Source organism: Ursus arctos, unplaced genomic scaffold (assembly GCF_023065955.2).
Source record: "Ursus arctos isolate Adak ecotype North America unplaced genomic scaffold, UrsArc2.0 scaffold_29, whole genome shotgun sequence".
Taxonomy (NCBI): Eukaryota; Metazoa; Chordata; class Mammalia; order Carnivora; family Ursidae; genus Ursus; species Ursus arctos.
This window is the reverse complement of record NW_026622974.1, coordinates 11,963,130-11,975,774: the sequence shown is the minus strand read 5'-3', so window position 1 is coordinate 11,975,774 and position 12,645 is coordinate 11,963,130. Positions and strand designations below refer to the sequence as shown.

Here is a 12,645-nt window from a genome sequence, read left to right as displayed (position 1 = left end):
CGAGTCCATAGGAATAACCACTGAGCTATAATGTCTTTCTTTCACAGCTGAAATAATGGAATTGTTACTGAGATTCCAGTAGAGGAGCAGAAAAAGTTAAGGACTTATAAACAACCAATCCATGTAACTGAGCAAAATCTATGCTTTTTTTGTGTGCTTATCTGACCACAAATTCCCCCAATATGGACAACAGCACTTAGGTTGCTGGGAGTGTGGAGATACAGAGAAAATGCTAACTCCCTTTCTTTCAGCAACTGTCTGGTGTAAGGAGTTTCCTTTCTTGAATAAAGGAAACATGAAAGAGAAGGAAGCCCTCATAAGCTTCAGTTTGCTTTCAGTGGGTAATCAGTAGGGTGGGTCATTATTGCCACCAACCTTCCCCTTCCCCCCAATTGCCTTCCTTGGCCTTTCCGCCACAGGTTCCTTTGGAAACCCTTTGCCCTACCTGAGTTCTCCTACATGACACTCTTGCCTTGCAAAGCAGATGAATATAAAATATCAGGCAAAGGTTTTGTATTCCCAGCCCAGATCTTTATCTCAGAATAAAAGAGGGAAATTTATCTCTTGTGAGTCATGGGCATTGAGGAGCTGGGAACATTTCACTGGCAGGGAGAGTTGGCACAAACAGTCCTAGTGGATTTCAAGTTTATTTGACTAATTCTTTCACCACTTGTCAAACGAAACTACTTTTGTTTAGGTAACAAAACAAGCTGTTTCCTCTGCCATTTCTCCAGTGAGTAGTATAGGCACTTGTGGTGAACACACATTACTGCTAACTGTTATGATGTTTGCTGTCAAATTCATTTATTTATACAACTGCTGTAAAAAGCCTGAGGCCCATAAGCAGCCATGAAAGATTTCAGAGTCATGGTGTGGGGTCATGAGAGGGGAAAAAAAAGTCTCCACTGGTTATGAGAAAGGAACTGACACAGGAAATGGTCACATATGGCGCAGATTTATTGTGTCCAGGGCTTCCCATTCAAATCTCATTACAGCCACAGCTCAGAGCTGGGCATGGCACAGTCACATTCATTTTCGTTTTGGCATCCAACAGAATTACCGCTGTAGCTTCCAACTGAGGGCTGGAGAGGTGATAAGTTTATCATTCCGGGGAAAGAGCGTGCTCAGATTGTATTTGTAAAGAAGGCTGTTGGCTGCCCCTGCCTTTAATCTAACCCATGAACATCACTGTGGTCAAAGACGGCAGGCCAGGTTCGCTAGCAAAAAGGAAATCGGAGGGTGGCGAGAAAGGGGCAGTGGGGTGGAGAGCGTTACCGAAGGAATGAAGGGGAAAGTTAAGATTGACGAAAGGGTTGAAACCATCTTGGATTTTGAAGGTTTTTATTGATTTCTTGATTGGTGGAAAAAATACACATCCTGCTTATAGATGTGTGTGTGTATCTGTGAGTGTGTATTTCTTTCTCGCACATGTTTTTTAAAATCATAGATAGTATGTCTGCATTGTAAGCATTTTCTTCACCTGTAACTTGTCTCTTTCAACACTGTTCATTATGAATGCTTGCAACACTTACAGGTGCTGTTTCAGACAAGGCAAATGTTATTAATTTGAGATGAGGATGGTGCCAAAAGAGGCCAAAGGAGAGTGCAAAGTATCTTAAAAACATACCCCCTTTTTTGATTATAGCTAATGTAGCAACTTATATTTATTAGCACATGTTTGTTCCTGACTCTGCACATACCCCATTTCATTTCATCCTGTCCATCAGCTTGTGGGTTGGGTGCTTTTACAAATGAGTTAACTGGGTCAGAAAGAGGATAAGTAACTTGCCCATGGTTTTGCAGCTAGAAAGTGCAATGCAAATCTCTCTGGCTAGAAAACCTGATCTCTTACCCGCCAAGCTGTACTTCCTGAACTTGCATTTGCTTTGACTGTTTTCAATGTATAAACTTTTATTCAAAGAATAAAAGTCATAATTGAGACCATACCCATTGGTGTTTGCAGGGCAAATCATAATACAACAAAATAACAAAAACATAAAAACATTTTCTAAGCCACTATTTTAAGCAAAATGTAAATGACATTTCAACATAGTAAAAGAATACAAAATAGTCTGCTGGAATTTGTTTGAATAGACTTCATCGATAAAAATAGGTGTTTTTTTAATTAAAAAAAAAAACCAAAAAAATAGATTGATTCAGAAGGGTCTATTTGATACATATCTGACGCTCTTCCCTCATCTTCATTGTCATTTTCTCACTTACTTTCATCTCCTGATCATTTTTTCCCCTCAACATTAACACTTCTATAAAATGGAAACAAATATTTGGAAATACCCATCCAAAGAACTTAGTAAAGACAGAAAGACCTTTCACAGAAGGCCGTACAGGCATCTTGCTTCAGGTAATTGTTGGTTTTATATAGTGTTCCATTTTTCTCAGATTAGATTGGAAATGTGTTCCCTTCAAAAATAGACCCAAGTTCAAGAACTTCGGTGAGATTGCTCATGAAATTGTGGCAAATCCTAGAGTGCAGAGCCCCTGAAGTCCATCTGCCCATTATCTATGCCTACAGAGGTGTGTATTTCTCATCTAGCAGCTTCCTGCTCCTGTGCAGTCCCTTCAGTCCTGTGCCGCTGTCTCTGCACTTGGGACTTCTCTTTTCTGCCCCCTCATTACTCCAACGCATTGCAAGCCAGTGCACCACGCCAGTCACCAGCTGTAAGAGTGCTGTCTTTTTCAGCAAGAATGATCCCAGAGGAGACTATGCTCTTAAGCACCACTGGTCAATGAATTACAAAAGCCAAGCTGGCAATACCTTAATTTTGAAACTCCCAGTGCTGAACTTTATTTCCATTAATTTTTCAATTTAATGAACTTTAAATTTCCCAAATTAAATTATCTTATAATCCCATCTGTGGATGTGAGTGTATGTATAAGCGTATCTATCTTACCTCTTTTATAATGACTGGTACTACCCTATGGTGGTCACTCAACAGAAGTTACAGACCTCTAATTCTAGACAAGTTAGCAAGCCTGTGTCTTCTGTCATCCATAGGGAATCTATGAGGCATGAGAACACCATTCTCAAGTCACCTTACAGATAAAACACAACCATGATTTCTGAAGTTTACAAAAAAAGTCTTAGCTAGAATTCCTCATTCTAAAAGAGTAGACAGTTTTTGTGTATTCTTTCTAGTATGACCAAAATGTTTTCTTTAATATTTCTTTCCAAGATCTCAGTTACTCTCTTTGTGTTTTAGGAACACAGCTTTGAGATTTTGGAGTCTCACTCTTCATAGCCTGAGGGTCTACGACAACATCTATAAATGGGGATCAATTCAACCTGTCTACACTTTATTTGATCTGTGGCCATTTATATTTGTTAAATTAGAAATAATGAGGTGTAAATGTTGTTTGACAGAAAAGAATTGTAAATGATTTCTTTACCTTTCGTGAAAATAAGAGAATGATTATATATTTTGTTTTTGTCAAAATCTCCTATACTTTACTGTACCATGAATGGGAAATATATCACAAAATGGCTAAAAAAAATTATTGAGGGAAATGGTGATGTTTACCTCGAGGAAAAACATCATTAATGTTGATGTATTTCGTTCAATTTTAAACATATAAATTTCTCCCTTTTGTTGAAAGGGGAAGATGGAAGGATCCTATGTGCCTTTGAGTCAAAACATTTATTTTAAAAATACTTTTTTTTCTTTCCTCCTGACCCATTTTTCTAAATAAAAGATAGAAGTTGTTTCTTTTTTTCCCCTTTCTTTTAATTTTTTTTTTTCCTAGCAAAGACGACCCCTTTGGCATATTTTCTTTTCAAATGTGAAATGAGGTGGAAAATCCTCATTTCACAACAGGAAGGACAAATATTGACACAAAGTTAATATTTGTTAGAACCCCTGGAAGCAACCTGAGTCTACAAACACACACACGCATACGTACCTTCTCCTTTTTCTCCTCCTTCACCAGGCGCCTAACTCACTTCCTTTCTTGGCTTTTAGGTCTGTGGTTTCCAGTTGAGGGAAAGGTGGATGGGGCATATTGTGTGTCTAGGATATTCTAGGATGTTAAAGAATACACAAAGCAAGTGTTCGTGTGCACACATGCACACACGAATACAACCTGCTTAATCTAATTCCCCCCACTTAGAGAAGAGCTTCTGGACTTTATCACTGTGCTTGTCCATCTTGAATGCAATAGCATATGCCAAGCCAATACTCAATGGTCACTCAGCATTTATTAAGTCCTGTCCACTCTTGCCTGTTTGAGAGGAATGCCCTGGGGTGACTAGGCGGCTGGCCCTGACAGGCTGTGTCACTTATCTCTTCACATTGATTATGAAAGTCAGCTGTGGCCAGACCTTGCTTTTTTTCCCCTTCTTCTCTCAGCCCCTCTTACAAGCACCCCTGCCTGGATTTTCATGAGGAAATAATCAGATTAGGCCTTTCACGGTGAGTTCATATGGAGTTCTCTTTCTCCAGTGTGCTACTAACTGAATAAACGTGTTTAGTGGTAAATTGTAAATGACATTATGATTACCAAAGCCAGCATGGGTTTCATTTAAAAGTGATCAGAATTGCAGACCACAAAAATTGTGACTGGCAGATAAGGCCATTTGGAGAAGTGGGAAAAGAAAAGACAGGAACAAGTGAGAAAGAAAATCATTACTCAAAACTAAACCTTCCCCCAACTGAGAGAAGCAAGAGGGAAAGAGATCCATAGGAAGAAAAGATGAGACACTATTTCGAAGGGAAGCTAGCCTGTGTCTGTGCGCTTCTGCCAGCTGTGGCCAGGACAGTCAACGATGACGTCTGCCGGTCATGTGCACAGCCCTCTCTTAAGTAGTGTGTATCCTTTCCCACAGTTAAAAACCACGCTTATTTAGCAGCTCTGGAACCCTAATGCATTGCTTACATATGCTTTATTTTTGCCTCCCATCAAAACGAAAATACTAGAATTGATTAACTCCAGAGATGACATAGGAAAGTGGATGGAAAGATACTGATAAACCACCCTGTCTCTTAGTCAGTGGTAAGTGCCTAAGAAATAAAAATAAAATTTCTTATTTATGAACACCAGGACTCCAAGTTTAGCTAGAAAACGGAATAATCAATGTTACTTGCTGATAATCTTTAGACTGGCGCCTTGTTAAATATGCGTGTTTAGACTTCTGGGATAGTATGCTAAAATATTAAAAAAGCCAAGTGGCAATATAAAAAAGCAAATGGAATCTCACCAGATATATGATTTGACAAATAATGGCAAAAAACCCAAAACCTCTCCCTGAGTTGCTTTCACTAGACTTTGTAGAGAGAACCCCTGATGATCGTGGCACTTCTCAGCCAGTATTACTCGTCACATCTGACCCTGCATCTAAGTATAACCCAGAGTAAAATTATTTGGATTACATTGCTTTTCTCTTCCCCCTTTTCCTCATTACTATTACTAAGTAGTTGTGTGAGTCAAAATTGTGAGTCAATGTTTCTATCTATGAACTAGGGATAATTAAACTTGCCATGAGGAAGTTTTAGGTAAAGGTTAGGGAAGGAGGAAGGAAGGGAGGGAGGAAGAAAGAAGGAAGGAAAGAAATAGGGAAGGAAGGACCACCAATCTGATGGCTTGAGGGCATCTTTGTAGTGAAGTAAGTCTTTCTTTGCTCTTCTAGTCCTTATCCTGTCTGGTCCCCCTTCCAGATATGACTTCCATTAGTCTGTAGACTTGCTGTCAGATATTTCTATACCCGAAGCTCTCCTGGGCAACTGTTTTCTATTAGTTGCAACAACCATGGGATGGCCACCATCTGGCCACCTAAGACTAAGCAGTAACCAGAGTCGCCCATTGATAAGCTGTGAAATCCATAAGACCCCTCTGATAATGTCCAACTTCCACACCACATTAGAGAGTATAAGGGTATAGCATATTTTGCTTAGCATCCCGGTTTGCTGCGTTCACCACCACAAGTCCACCACACACTATTGACATCTCCACAATACACATCTCTTGCCTAGTCATTCACAGACCCACCCAACCTTTAAGTCTCTTTTTCCAAATCTTGCTCCCAGTGCTGTGTGGAACTCTGAAATTAGAATCAACAAACTGCTGTCTATTTTCATAGAGTGTTCTGGAACCTTTTTACCTCCAGCTTATCTATTGCTGCACCCTCAAACCTGGAGGTTCTTCCACGTTTCGATGTTCTTCGCATGCTCTATGTCATATCCCTTAAGTAAACACCCCTGCTTCTCTGAGGCTGATATCCTTAGGCTCACTACCTGCTCTCCCTACTTGATGTGTCTTATAATGACGTAGGAGGCATTACTTTTCACTCCCTGAAAGCCATTGAAACTAGTTCATGGTTTCCTTCTCCATTCTAACTCTGCCATCGCTCTTATTCAGGCAAAGAATTCATCTGAAACCTTGACTGCTTAGAAATAAAGACTACCCAAATAAGAAGAAGCAGAGGCTGTTTACCCTGAGTTCGCTATAGCAAGCGAGTTAGCGACCAGCACTTGCTCTGGCAGAGGCTCAAAGGCTGGGAGAGGGAGAAAGCTTTCTGGTGGAAGAAAAGGAAAGACTTCAGGTATACCCTGATTGGAAGCTGTTGTTGGCATGGGGAAGCTGCAGGTGGGCTCATCAGAAATGGGGCATCCTATGTGATTGATTAGAGACACGTACTTGGCTTTCTTCATTTGGTCCTAAGTTGGACGTGGGGAAGGAAATTGGGGAGGTTGACAGTTATTAATCAGGTGCTAGCTGTTGGGAGCTGGTTGTTTTGAGGGTTGTTGTTTGGTCATCCTGGACTAGCTGATGCAGATAGAAATGTGACTTTCCTTAACTGTTTGTGCTAATAATGGACTGGTTTCTTGGCCTGGTCACTGTAGACTGTGGATCAGAGTTCTGTTTTCATATACAGTCTGGCTATTGTCTGTGTATTTAGTCTCTTACTGCTCAAATTATCTTGAGGCTTCTGTAGGGGAATACCTGGTACAGAGAAAGTCTTCCATAAAAGTTGTTGTTATTTTTTTTTTTTTCGAGTATGCTTTTTCTCCATTCTACCTTACTGAATGCAGGCACAGCACTGAAATTGTCATCACCGCCAACTTTCAAAATCACAAACCAAGTATCCTACTCGAAGACCATGACCCATGCCTTTCCAGCTCACTCAGTCAAGAGCCCTTTCCTTGTGACGTTAAATCTATGGCCACATGTCCTTTTTTTTAATATGCACAAGCACCCCTTGCTTCATTTCCTTCCTTATGCAGCTGAGATGTGCTATGCTTCATTACAATTGGTTCTTTGGAAATATCTTTAGAACCTGTGATCCTCTGCCCCTTCTTCTTGGTCACAGGCAAAAACCTGACCTTCAGTGAGCCCAGCCACCCTTTTTTCCTGATGACATCTTGCTAGGTATATCCAAGGCATTTGCTCCTCCACTCTCTGCAACCCAGGCCGACTTACTGTGAAGGTGATGGAGTTGAGCTTTCAAGGGTCCTCGCTTACACAAGCCACTTCCAAGATTCCAGAAGGAATGCCAACAGTGTGTTTGCATGGCCCTATGTTTTTGTAAATTTTGCAAATTTGAGATATTTTAACCAAATTTTAAGATAACACTCTCTTCTTGCTCGAAATCCTCCTTCATCATAAGCACTGTGAGGGTGGGTACCAATGGACGCAACATTTTTAAGATCTAGCTAAGGGGGAGTTGAACTGGACACATATTTGTTATGTTATGGGTTTAAGAGGATGTGGTTCTTGTGGTTCAAAATCACTTCTGTATGAAGGTCCTACTAGCCATTTATGTCATCTTACCTGTGCTGTGACACACAGGAACCAGACCCTAGGTCTCATGTGTTATGAATATACCCTAAGGCATGAAAAGAAAGTGAGAGGTGGAGGAGAAGTAGGTTTTTGAGTTGACTTTGCCACAGAAGTTACTCTATAAAAACCTATTCAAGTATTACAGCTCATACATGAGGAAAACTTTGTAAGAAATGTCCCATATGTGACAGTTCTGAACATTTATACATTACCAATCATGAGTTTTGAAGCGAAAAGGAACTTTTCTAAACTACCAGTGATAGAAAATAAATGTCAATCATCCAGGTTGAAGGCAAGACTGAATTACCTTTCTATCCCCCTATAGAAAATATTACAACATTGTTTTCATATAAAAAAGCAACACAAAAGTGTGCAAGAAGAAATAGGAAAAAGTGTACAGTGGTATGTTGGGTACTTAATTAATAGTATTAATTTTCCCTAGATTTTATCATGTTTATGGTATTTATGGGGTTTACATTTATTACTGTGTTGTGACTTCTTTTTCTCATTTAAAAATTTTTCTCATTTTTAATTCACAGTTTTGTATAAACATGAAAATCCAGAACAACTGAGTTCACTCCCCTTGTACAATGACAGTTTCCCACCATTTTCTCAATCTGCAAACATTCCACGCATCCTCTCTCCCTGCATCCAAGCCCCCAACACACATCCTCACCCCTGACTTCCAGTTGATAACCTTGTTTTGCTTCACATGTCCCAGCAGATGACTGCCTTCCGTCTGCCTCTCACCTCAAGCTGCACGAACACTTTTTGTCCTTCCTGCTCCAGGAGACATGGAGTCTTTTGACCTACCATATCCCACCCGTTTTTAAAAGCTCTGGACCCTGTTCTCCCTTAGCCTCTCAAGGAGTTTCGTCTGTCATTCATCCACTTCCTCTGATGCCAGTCTCTCCCTTTTTATGGATTCTCTCTCATTTGCAGAATCTCAGCTAGTGTCTAGACATAGCAATCTGTCTTTTGTTTCCTAGTACATGTTATAAGGCTCTGAATTACCATGGTTATGTCCCAGCTGCTCTTCCCAACCTCATCTTGAGTGCCAGACCAGAGTACTTCGGTAAAATTAAGTATTAAGTATTTTAAAAGAACCTACTTTTCAGCTCACATGGGGCACTTCTTTTGTATAGAATCCTTTTGTCAAAACTCTAAGGTAGAAATTGCAGCTAGAAGTAAGCCTATCCTATCAGAGATGACTGTATAATGGTTTAGTGGAATTGTTTTGGTTTTGGTTTTGTGTGTTTTAACTTCCTTTATAAAGAAGGATTTTCTAGTTAACTACAATAACATATACACCATGTAAATAATTTCTTTTCTCGGTGGGTAAGTGTTACTTGTATGCAGTTTTATCTCCTTTACAAAGTGGTGGGAACAATCACATCCCAATCACCATTCTCAGACTACTGTCAAAGAAACTTCAGCTTTGACTTCTGAGACATGTAGGCCAGAAAAACACTCATAAGCTGAACAGCCTGAAAATATAATTAATACATTATTTATTACAGACTTTTTATGGTGTTATTCCTATGATGGCAAGAATTGTAGGATATATGATTTTGGAGAAAAGGTGTTTGTTTTATATTTTGTCAAGAAGACTTGAAACAAAGAAGTAATTTAAGTATTCTTTATACTTATATTGGATCAAATGGGTATGTCTTCCATTTTATGGGGGTATGGGGAGGAAGGCATGGGGATAATATTTTATAATAACCAATGTTTCGTGAAACTTCTTTTTACTTAACTTAGGAGATACTAATTATTGACCTCATGAAAGTCAGAGTGGTAAGTCTCCAAGCAAATGTCTCAGACATCAGAAAGCATGTGTTCCTTTTATAATAAAACGTTCACACACAGAGCTTTAAAACACAAAAAAGGAACATATTAGGGATAGAAACAATGTGTGTAATTGGCATTGCATTAGTTACTCTGAATAAGGAAAAAATTAAGTTTAAATAAACAAATAATTCCTGCATATTTGTGTAACTGCGTGTGTCTGGCATTTAATCTTTATCACATCATAGTGCTTAAAAATAACAAAAAGCAACTCGCTCCTAACAGTGAAAAGAGAGGTGACCTAGTAACAAAACCTTCTTCCTGTTAACAGGTTCAGCATGCACGAGGCATTCAATAAATGTTTATTGAATTTCTTGTCTTGTTTCTGGGGTTCATAATCTAACTCATACAAAATTCTGACCGGTTACGAAGATTTGACAGTGACTTCTATTCTATCACCTTATTCCTGAGCTTGTCATGGGCCTGGGTCCTGGACCCTGCAGGGTGTACACATGCTTTGCAGCACAGACACAAGTTGTGCTTTCTTGAACTTGCACATTCAAATTCTCTCTGACCCTTTCTTATACAAACCCTTCTTTTCTCCCTCATTCTATTCTTCCTCTTAGGATCCCGCCTCCAACATTGTTTGTTAGTCATATTCTGCCCCATCCATTGTCACTGCTATATAAGGGAATAGGGGGGCACCTGGGTGGCTCAGTGGGTTAAGTGTCTGCCTTTGGCTTAGGGTCCTGGGATCGAGCACTGTGTAGGGCTCCCTGCTCAGCGGGGAGCCTGCTTCTCTCTCTCCCTCTGCCCCCCGCCCCTGCTTGTGCGTTCTCTGTCAAATAAATAAATAAAATCTTTAAAAATAAATAAATAAGGGATTAGGGAGCTTTGGATCCTGCAGGTAGAGATGGCTTGGGGATCCAGCTTTCTTGGTGGACTAGCTTCCGGGAGTCACATATAAGAATAAATGAATTGATGAAAAGAATTCTATACCCGACTCCTTTGAAGGTGTGCATCCTACTAGTTTAGCTCCTATGCCATGTTACTCTAAAAGAATTTGAGTCACACTATAAATCATCCATTTTGTTATTTTAGCCTTGGAAGGCACCTGCCATCAAGAATAGAAATAAATAAAAACTCATGTTTCTACATGTGTATTTATTTAATGAATTAGTCAAGAAAACAATGCTTTGTCACAACAGAATCAGACAAATCAGTTATGTGATTCAGGAACATAAAAAAATTCATATAGATATAATCATCCATAATTTCAATCTTCTGGTTTCATGTGAAATAGATGGATTTCACCAAATATTGAACATTATCATATATTAGAGTCAATTCAGGGAACAAATCTCATAAGGTTTTGTAGTATATTCTGTTATTGTTGTCATAAATTGGTTTAAAATGTATTCAAGCTATAGGATAATAATCTTATAACTAGATACCTGGCAAGAATAGATAAAAATTATTTTAGGGGTGCCTGGGTGGCTCAGTTGGTTAAGCGTCTGCCTTCAGCTCCAGTCATGATTCCAGGGTCCTGGGACTGAGCCCCATGTTGGGGAGCCTGCTTCTCCCTCTTCCTCTGCGACTCTCCCTGCTTGTGTGCTCACTCTTTCTCTCTGTCAAATAAATAAATAAAATCTTTCAAAAATTATTTTAAAAATAAGAGTTTTGAAAAGGACACTACACATCAATCAACTAATACATATTAAGAAGCATTTATTGTGTTTGAGGTTGGGTGTTAAGCCCTGTGGTAGTTTAAATAGGAGATATGATCCCTGGCCTTAAAAAATAACCACTTAAGGGCAACAATACCAACAAATTCCACATGATTTATCAAACTGTATACAGTTAGTAGCAGAGTGATGAGAAGCATATCAACTGAGAGTGAGTATTTTATTTAGAGACAGTTCCAAAAATTTAGCAGTCTGTAGAGATCACTTTAAAAGATGTTGTATCTCCTGAATCAGAAGCAGGAGAAACAAAGTCAGAAATCTATAAAACTGGATGGAATGTGAACAATTAATCAACATGACATCAACATGGCTGGAAAAAAAATGTGTTAAAAGAAGGAGAGTGAGAGGTAAAGTTTAGAAAAGGGGAAGTAGTGTGAGTCAGGGTTTTTTGTTTGTTTGTTTGTTTGTTTTTTATGAGAGAAGGCTACCTAACTATCTCATTTCAAAAGAATATATCTGTGGTAGAGACTGTTGTGTCAGAATCTTAGAGCACATGTCTTTTAAGATCATGGAATTAATTCCCTTCATACTAGTTCCATGCTTCTGAAAACAATTCTTGATTTAACATTAGTGTTTCCATATTATATGACCATAGGGAGAAAGCATGTTATGTAAGAATAACCCTTCTTTTATGTTTGATAATTAAATCTCTATTTAAATTAATAACTTAGTATTCAATTTAGTGATGCTATCACTTTAAGAGAGTTAGAACAATTTGAATTTTCTGTTTTATCTTGTGTCTGTTTTCTATTTGTCTATTTCATCTACGTTGATGAATTTGTTAGCATGAGGTTTGTTTGTAGTAGTCTCTTAATCTTTGTCTGTAGGATCTGTAGTAATAATCCTTTCATCCCCGAAACTGGCGATTTGTGCTCTTTTTATCTTGATCAGTCTAGTGAAGGGGTTAAACAATTTGTTGATATTTTCCAAGAATCAAATTTTAGCTTTGTTCACTTTCTCTATTTTTGTTTCTTTGTTTATCTCTTTTCTATTTCATGGATTTCTGCTGTTATATTTATTATTTCCTTTTTTCTATTTACTCTGGATTTGCTTTGCTTGTTTTAAATTTGTAAGGCAGAACCTTAAATTATTACTTTTAGACAATTATTCTTTTGTAATATAAGCACTTAAAATTATAACTTTCCTTCAAAGCACTGTTTTCACTGAATCTAACAAATTTTGACATGCTAGAATTTCATTATTATTCGGTTTGAAATATTTTATAATTTCCCTCATAATTTTGGCTATTGTTGTTATTATTGTTGAGGCACAAGTAAACCATGTGGCCTACTCCCGAAGCAACATTTTGGTAATTAAATTT

At 38.6% G+C, this 12,645-nt stretch overlaps 1 protein-coding gene across 7 annotated transcripts in view; it reads left to right on the top strand.

Moving 5' to 3' along the window:
• PKHD1 (PKHD1 ciliary IPT domain containing fibrocystin/polyductin) overlaps positions 1-12,645 on the top strand; it is a 445,064-nt gene that overhangs the window by 384,753 nt on the left and 47,666 nt on the right. The window lies entirely within an intron of this gene.